Raw genomic sequence first — 8683 nt, 5'->3', positions numbered from 1 at the left:
AGTGCAATCTATTTTAAATGGGTAGCAATCTTGATCTTATTGCATCTGCGATAATACCTATAGCTCGAATTCTGTGGGTTCTTACGTTATTATGGTGAAATGTGTTTCCCTTTCCTCTTCAATCATATAAAAAAACAAATTTTCAGCATCTTCTCTTCATTCCTGCTTTTTAAGCTTCGTAAACTTGTTACTCCGTATCTCACTTGCACGTATCGTGTTAGTTGTAATTTGTGCTTGCTGTGTTATTTGTTATTAATTTCTTATCCTTTTTACTGATTTAAATTTTACAATCCCACTCCAAAAAAATGTCAGTGAACAGAAATATCAACTAGTTAGTACTGTATATACATATTACAGTATCTATTAATTAAGACATGTATGTAAGCATAAATTTATTTTTATTTTGCTTACCTGTAGAAAATATTCTTCCAATTTTCACGTATCATTTAATTTTGTTAATTGGCAAGGTAATAAGGTGCAAATTTGTGCTTTATATCTTTACTTTTTTGGCCTGTGAATATTCCTATTTTCGCTTATCAAAACTGCCGTTTAATAGAATTAAAATTCGATTCGCAAATGTGATCACATGACTGGCACTTACCACATAGAACGTATAGTGAATGGACAGTCCATCATAAAGTTATTTGATTGTATAGCGAATCAATCGTAAAGCAGGGGTCCACTGTATTATTTAACATAATTGTACTTATCATGAGCAATTTGTATACTGTACTGTACTGCAAATTTCTTTAAACTATAAAGTATCATTAATATTACATTTTCAATTTCTTTTTTCACAGTCATCTAAAATTTAGTGGCAAAGAAACGAGTGGGGAGTGTATCATAGACCACATGATAGTGGTTGTTGTTATTTGGTTTTTAGGAGCATTAACAACTAAGGCCATATTGCTCTGGGGATATGGGGTGGTCATTCCACTAACTTTCCGCATCCTCCATATTTCCACATGATAGTGATTGGTACAATGTCTATATGAACTTAAATGGGTTTCGGTATTTTATTTTGGGAGATTTCAACTTACTATTCATTAATTGGAAATTATGGACTGATAACTAAACTTGTGGGATAAATTTTTTGAATCGACTCGATGAATGATATCAATATCATATTAGCATATCTGCCTAATTTTTCTAGATCTTGTTTTAGCATTAGCATTAGTAGAGGCATATGATGCAAGAAAGCAAGCTTATGCAGGCATCAGCCAAAAAAAAAAAAAACCCCACTCCCATTTCACCCCTCCGTTTGTTCGAAATACCTGTCCAGCTGAGCCTTAAATTTATTTAGGCTATCAACTTACACAACAAGGGATGGAAGTCTGTTCCACCAACCAACTACCCGCTGGCTAAAGGTAAATTTCTGCACATCTATCCTACATCTGCCTTTCCTTAATTTGAATTTATGCCCTCTCAGCTGATTATTCTGAGCAAGAGGAAGAATCCCGTCATCACTGAGCATGCTCAAACTATTCAAGGCTTTATACACCTCTATCAAATCACCTCACCAGTGCCTAGTCTCCAGATACGTAATTTTCAAGACCAACTCTTTGCTCCATTCACTAATCTTGTTGCCCTTCTCTGTACTCAATTCGGGCAGCTCTACATCCTTCTTGAAATGAGGCCTCCAGACCTGTATATAGTACTCAAGGTGTGGCCTGACCATTGCCTTATACAAGGGAAAAATCACCTCCTAATCCCTGTATATCATTGATAAGACACCATGAGCTACTCTTGCAGTCCGTCTGTGCTGCTCAGAAAACTTCATTTCTGCCTGCACAATTACCCCCAGGTCCTTTTCATTCTCTACCACTGTCAGTGTAGTACCACAGAGTTGATATGTTGCTCTGGGGTTACTGTTTCCAATATGCAGTACTTTCCATTTGTCAATGTTAAACTTCATTTGCCACCTCTCAGCCCATCTACTCAAAATTTCCAGATCCTGTTGCAGCAGCAGCACAGCGTCAGTAGTGTCATAACAACCCTGCCAACCTTTGTATCGTCTGCAAACTTGGACATTAAGCTTGATATACCATCATCAATATCATTTATAAATACAGAAAACAATAATGGACTCAACATTGAACCCTGAGGGACTCCATTAATAACATTAGTCCACGATGAGCAGTGTCCATTGATTACCACTCTGAGTCTTCTCCCCCTCAACCACCCCTTTATCCATAGCAGCAATTTGCCTCCAATGCCACACTGCTCCAATTTGTGCAACAGTATCAAAAGCCTTTCTAAGATCCAAATATATAATATCAAAGTTATTCCCTGCATCCAGTTCTTTTGTGACTGCATCATAGTATCCAATCAAATTGGTCAGGCAAGACTTTCCCTTAACAAAACCATGCTGTGTCCGAGCTATAACTGAAGTCTTGTCTGGATGATCCTGCAGTGATTCTTTAACCAGTGCCTCCATTAATTTTCCTGGAACAAAAGTTAAACTCACAGGTTTATAATTACTTGTGTCAGCCTTTGATCCTCCTTTGTGAATTGGGGTCACATCTGCACATCTCCAGTCTATAGGTACCTCCCTTGTCCAAGTAAGCTCTCGTAATTATGGCTAAGGGTTTGCTTACTTCCTTTGCTGCCTCCTTTAATATAACTGGATAGATCCCATCCACCTCGGGTGCCTTTTTTTATGTTAATCCTCAACAATTTCTCCTCCACTTTCCTCTCACTGCCAGAGTTTACTTCACCTCTGGCATTCCCCTTCCTGAATAACTCCTCTGTGTGAATGTCAATGCAAAATGCTCATTTAGTTTGTTAGTCACCTGAGCAGGATCCTCAACTGTTGAACCATCAACATCCAGTCAACCAATCTGATTCATCCCTTTCCTTCTAGAGTTTACATGGGTAAAGAACTCTTTGTTGTTTTTCTTTGCATCCTCTGCCAAGGATTTCTCATAATCTGCCTTTGCCTGCCTAATCTCCTTTGTGACTGGTTTACAGACCAGCTTATATCTATCATAGGCTTCCATGTCACCTATTAATTTATATGTATCCCATGCATATTTCTTCTCTGCCATATGTCTCATTAGTTCATCTGACATCCATTTAGGCCTAAACCTTGAACAATATTTTAGTTGGTATGTAAAGCCTAGTAGCTTCCAAGAAAAGTTCTTTGAATGCTTTCCATTTTGAATTTGCTGTTGGTAACATCATCAGTTGGTCCCACTGTATAGAATTTAAATACTGTCTCAGACCATCGTAATTGCCTTTACAAAAGCAAAAACCCTTTCCTTTCACCCCTGATGGTAGTTACCTCTTTGAGTAAATCCCACTTCAGCACATTGTGATTACTGCCACCTACTGGTTCCTTTATCTTCAGATTCTTAATGCATGAAGAATCACTACTGATAATCAGATCAAGAGTATTACTCCCGCTAGTTACCTCCTGAACATGCTGATGTAGAAAACAATCATCCAATAAATCCACAAAAGCCTTGCTAGTGTGTGAGTGACCAACCCACAAATTCCAGTCAATATCTGGGAAATTAAAATCCCCCATTATAAGACTCTCTGTTTTACTGGCCAACTCTATTTCCCTGTACAGTTTCTTATTATACTCATCAGAGTCATTAGGCCTATAGCACACTCCTACTCTCAATTTTGATCTCCCAATGCTTATGTCACACCAAATTGACTCTACACTGCACTGTTCAGCGATGTCGACTGGCTTAACTTCCTTGGATTTTATGTGTTTCTTAACTAATAGCATAACCCCTCCTCCCTTCCTATCCTATGTATCCTTTCTGTACACATTGTACTCCCCAAATTCCAGTTCTGCATTCCTTATATCTGTGTGACACCATGTCTCTGATATCCCAACAATATCTGCCTTTGATGTTTTGGGCAATACCTCAAATTCATCAAATTTATTTACCAAACTTCTAGCATTGGTGTACACGCAAGTATACATGCTCCTGTTCCTATTCTTAGCTACCCTAACACAACCCATGTGTTTACTTGTATAGCAATGACTCCCAGTAGTCTCTGAAATATCCTGCATCTTGTTTTCCAGGCTGCTGCTCATTCCAATAGAAGCAGTGCAAGAATCACTTTCACCTCTGCCAGTGGGTACTGTTAATCTATTAGTCCTTGTATTCCCCCAAGCTAGCAGTTTTCCGACCCACCTAACACTGCCTGAATAGCATCAGCAAATATTCTTGCACCCTTTCTATTTAAGTGTATCCCATCCCTGTAGAAGTAGTCTCTCCTGTTAACAAGTACAGACCATGCTGAAAAAAATTCTACTCTGAAAAAAATTGTTGGAGTAGCACATCCTGATTACTATCATTAACAACCCTGCTAACCCTTGTATGTTCTACTAAGTTAGACATTAAGCCTGATTGCCTTAATCAATTACCCTGTGGGCCTTCATTAATAACAATAATCCAAGAAGAGCAATGCCCATTGATACCCACTGTGCCTTCTCCCACTCAACCATCCACTTATTTATAGCAGTAACTTACCTTTAAAGTCACACTGCTCCAATTTGCACAAGTCATTTATGTGGAGCCTTTAAAGCCATGCTGTTACAATTTATATAGCAGTCATTCATGTGGAACAGTATCAAAATCTTTTCTGAAATCTAACTATACAATGTCAAAATTATTTTTTGCAGCCAGTTCCTTTGTTACTGCATCATAGTGTCCAATTAGACTGCATCCAATTAGACTGGTGAGACAAGATTGCCCCTTAGGAAATCCATGCTGTGACTACAATATTACTTATCCTTATATTACTCATCAATATAATTTCATCCCCTTTATAAATTTGTGGAGCCATTTGCCCATCTATCCACAGATACCTTCCTTGAATTCAAGGATGTACTCATTATTATGGCTAAAGGTTTACTTACCTTTTGGTTGCCTCTCTTAATCTAATGGATAGATCCCATTTGCCCCAGGTGCCAGTTTCTCTTCTACTTTTCTCTTAGTTAGTACAAAATCATTTAACTCCCTCTAAAATTTGATCTACTTCTGTCATCCAAATCACAAAAAAAAATCTTAAATTCCTCATGTGGGAATGTAGATACAAAATATCTATTCAGTTTGTTGGCAACCTGAACAGGATTATCAACAGTTATACTTATACCTAATTTATATCTAATGGACCAATGTAATTCATCCCTCTCCTTTTAATGTTAACATAACACAACAGCAAAAGCTGCTTTTTTTTAACACAAAAGCTGCTTTTCTTTGCATTTTTTCAGAGATTTCTGGTAATCTGTGTTAGGTTGCATACCCTGTTTTATGGCATGATTGCAGACTATTTTACATCTACTGTAGGTTTCTGTATCCCCTAATAATTTTTATGCATATCCTGCATTTTTCTTTTCTGCCACTAGTTTCTTCAGTTCATCTGATATTCATTTAGATCTAAATCTTGAACGGTACCTTTTAGTTGGTATAAAAAGCCTAGTAGCTTTTACAATTACATCACTGAATGCTCCCCATTTAGAATTTGCTGTTACTAACATCATGAGCTGGTCCCATTGAATAGAACTTAATAACAGTGTGAGTCCACTGTATTCACCTTTATGAAAGCAAAGTCCTTCCCTTTTACCTTTGACAGAAGTTATATCTTTAAGTGGATCCCATATCAATACACTTTAATCGCTGCCACCTAGTGGTTCCTTTACCTGAAGATTCCTAATGCATGGAGGAAGATCACTATTGATAATCAGATCAAGAGTATTGTTTGCACCCATTGCCTCAATGCTGGTGTAGAAAACAATTATCCAATAAATCCAGAATTCTTTCTACAGTAAATTCTTTTTACAGTATGAGTAACTAACCAACAAGTTCCAGTCAATATTTGGAAAGTTAAAATCGCCCATTATAAGACATTATATAAGTGTTCATTACATTGTAAGTTTCACTGCTCTTTGCTTGTTTGGAGAAGCATGGGTTTGATTCCCACTGAAGAAGGATGGAATTCAAAGGCTACTTCGATTAGGGTTGTAGTTAGCTGATCTTAAGTGGAGGGAGTATGCTTTTTCCTGTGAGTTATTCCATGTTTTTCAACCTGAAATATGGAAACTGGCCATTAACATACACGACTTTTAAAGACATAGATAGTACACTGATTTAATATGGTTTAATGTGCTGATTGAAGTCTTCTAGAGCAGCACTGCTCTGGACCACTTCAATAAGAAGTTATATGTTTTTCCACTTTAATCAACCTGTCCTAGACTATATTATGATTTTAGTAATGTGGATATCTTTCTCTATCTGTATTTGTTGTGAAAATAAACTGATTTGATTAAGTTACTGATAATAAATAATTTTCATGCTTTTTATTTAGCACTTTATTTAAGCAACTGTGTCCAAATACTTGAGGTAAATTATATCACATTATTTAACTACTTAATAACTTTAAGATATAGCAAAGTACTTACTGCTTGTTTCTCAGATACTTATATATATTACAGGACTGCTCAAAAACAAAAAGAAAAAAATTACTCTGATATTTTTATTTTAGTAGGTAGATAGGTAGGAAGGGATGGGGAGAGAGATTCATTGCTTTACTCACCATGTTTTCACTTCTAAATTAGATAATTTTACCATCTACCAACGAACTTGTTTAATAAATTTGAATTTAATAGTCTTAAAATATGACAAAGTTAATGATACACAAATTAAAGTAAAATTGAGACTGTAATATATGGAACAAAATTTTTATAGATATTTATACTTAAGACATCTTTGTCCATTGTTCTCTATCTCTTGCATGACTTAAATTATGTGCTTAATTTACATAGCTACAATGATAAGAACAGTACAACAGTAATCACTATGAAACATTAAACACTGCCTATTTATTAATAAAAAGCATGAGAAAGGATGGGAGGAAAGGAGGTAATTTATTGCTCATGCACCAGGTTTCTAATTATGTCAATAATTAGAAACCTTACAGCACAATTTCTTTAAGCAAAATATATCCTTCATATAATGACAAAGTTAATTTTAAATGAATTATTTGTAACACAACAAAAATGCTGTGGTTCTCTGAACTTTCAAGATATAAAAGCAATGATCCATAAAGAAACAGTATGATAATAATAAAGTTATATTATGTTAAAAAATATTCAGTGGGACAATAAATGCACTGAAAGGATAGTGTAATGGGCATGACTAGTAAGTTTAGCATATTATTTATAAAGGAACACCATTTAAATATTTAACTTATGAAATTAAAATAGTGGAATTTAACAATATAAAAAGTGAATAACTTGTTTTTAGTTTCTAATTCCAATAACATGCTGCAAAAATATATACTTCTACAGAAGAAGCACACGCACATATATATACACTGTCCAAATCTGCATGTTACAAAAAATAAAAAATATACCTCCAATTGAAATAAAAATATTTAAAAAATGTTTTAAGTCACCCAAAATTTAATATTTTAAAAGAATCTTAAATCTTAAAATATTAAATCTTAAGATTTAAGATTTTAAAAGCTTTTAACATAAAAATGTAATCACTGGAAAGAATTAAAAGTTTTTCTCTGTTAATTCACAATAAGATGTTTAATGCTTTTATGTTAAAGTCATTAAATAAATTTGTACAATAATTAGTCATAAATAAATAAATAAATAACATAGTAAATTTATTTTAGCAGATTTAAATAGAGATTTATATAATATATATTTCTATTAGATTTATTTAGAGTAAACCATGGCCACAGAACTGTAAAGTTTTTTTTTTTTTTTTTTTTTTTTTCCCAAGGCAAAAATTTTTTTCAGACAGTTAAATATACAGTATATATAGATACAAATGAGCACACACAAGTATAAGAATGAAGAAATTGTAAAATAATGAAAGCCAATATTAAACAGATAGAGTAAAGGGGGCTGAGGCAGTACAAAAACTGAAGAAAAAATAATTGTAATAAATTTTATAAATAAAACTATCAGGAGTTCAATATACCTAAATATCTAAAAGTCAAATAGCAAAAATAAGAAAATTATATGAAGCCAAAGAAGAGAATAGTAAAGGCAAAATATCACAAATACAATGATAAACTAGCTGAACAAAAAAAGTGTACAAAGCTAGGGCTCACAAAAAATAACACAGCACAGTTAAAACAATTAATGTGGATAAGACAGAAGGGGTGAAACAAGAAAAGAAACAACAGTAAAAAGAAACCAAACAAAGGTTTAACCATAGATAAAATTTTTTTAAAATTAATTTAGAATGCAAATATGCTAAGGGTCCATAGTTGCCATATCAGTCAAAAATTAAATAGTAATAATTCAAGGTGGTGGCTGCTGATGTGATCCGAGGCTAAAACATGTGAAATATAGAATATGAAAATCAGTGGCATATGTCATGCATAGTAAAAAGCAAAGTTATAACAAGAAATTCAGTTAGAATGTAAGGGGGGAGGTGTAAAGGTGAAGAAAGAAAAAGCAGAAGACAGAACTAAAAACAGAAATTACTGTGAATATAAATATTTAGCAAAGAAAAAAAGAGAATAGACAGAAAAATAATTCCATCTTAACCTAAGTAGAATGGCAGTATATTACAAAAAGTAGCAATTGTGCTTTAGTTGTTTAGTTTTTTTAAATATTTTCATCAGTGATGTATCTAACAGACAGAACAGGTTCATGGCTGAATAGATTCGTTTTATTTATTTTTATTTTATTATTGGA

Source organism: Mastigoproctus giganteus, chromosome 2, assembly GCF_048544385.1.
Source record: "Mastigoproctus giganteus isolate SK-2022 chromosome 2, ASM4854438v1, whole genome shotgun sequence".
NCBI classification, from domain to species: domain Eukaryota; kingdom Metazoa; phylum Arthropoda; class Arachnida; order Uropygi; family Thelyphonidae; genus Mastigoproctus; species Mastigoproctus giganteus.
This window is presented reverse-complemented; position numbering follows the sequence as displayed.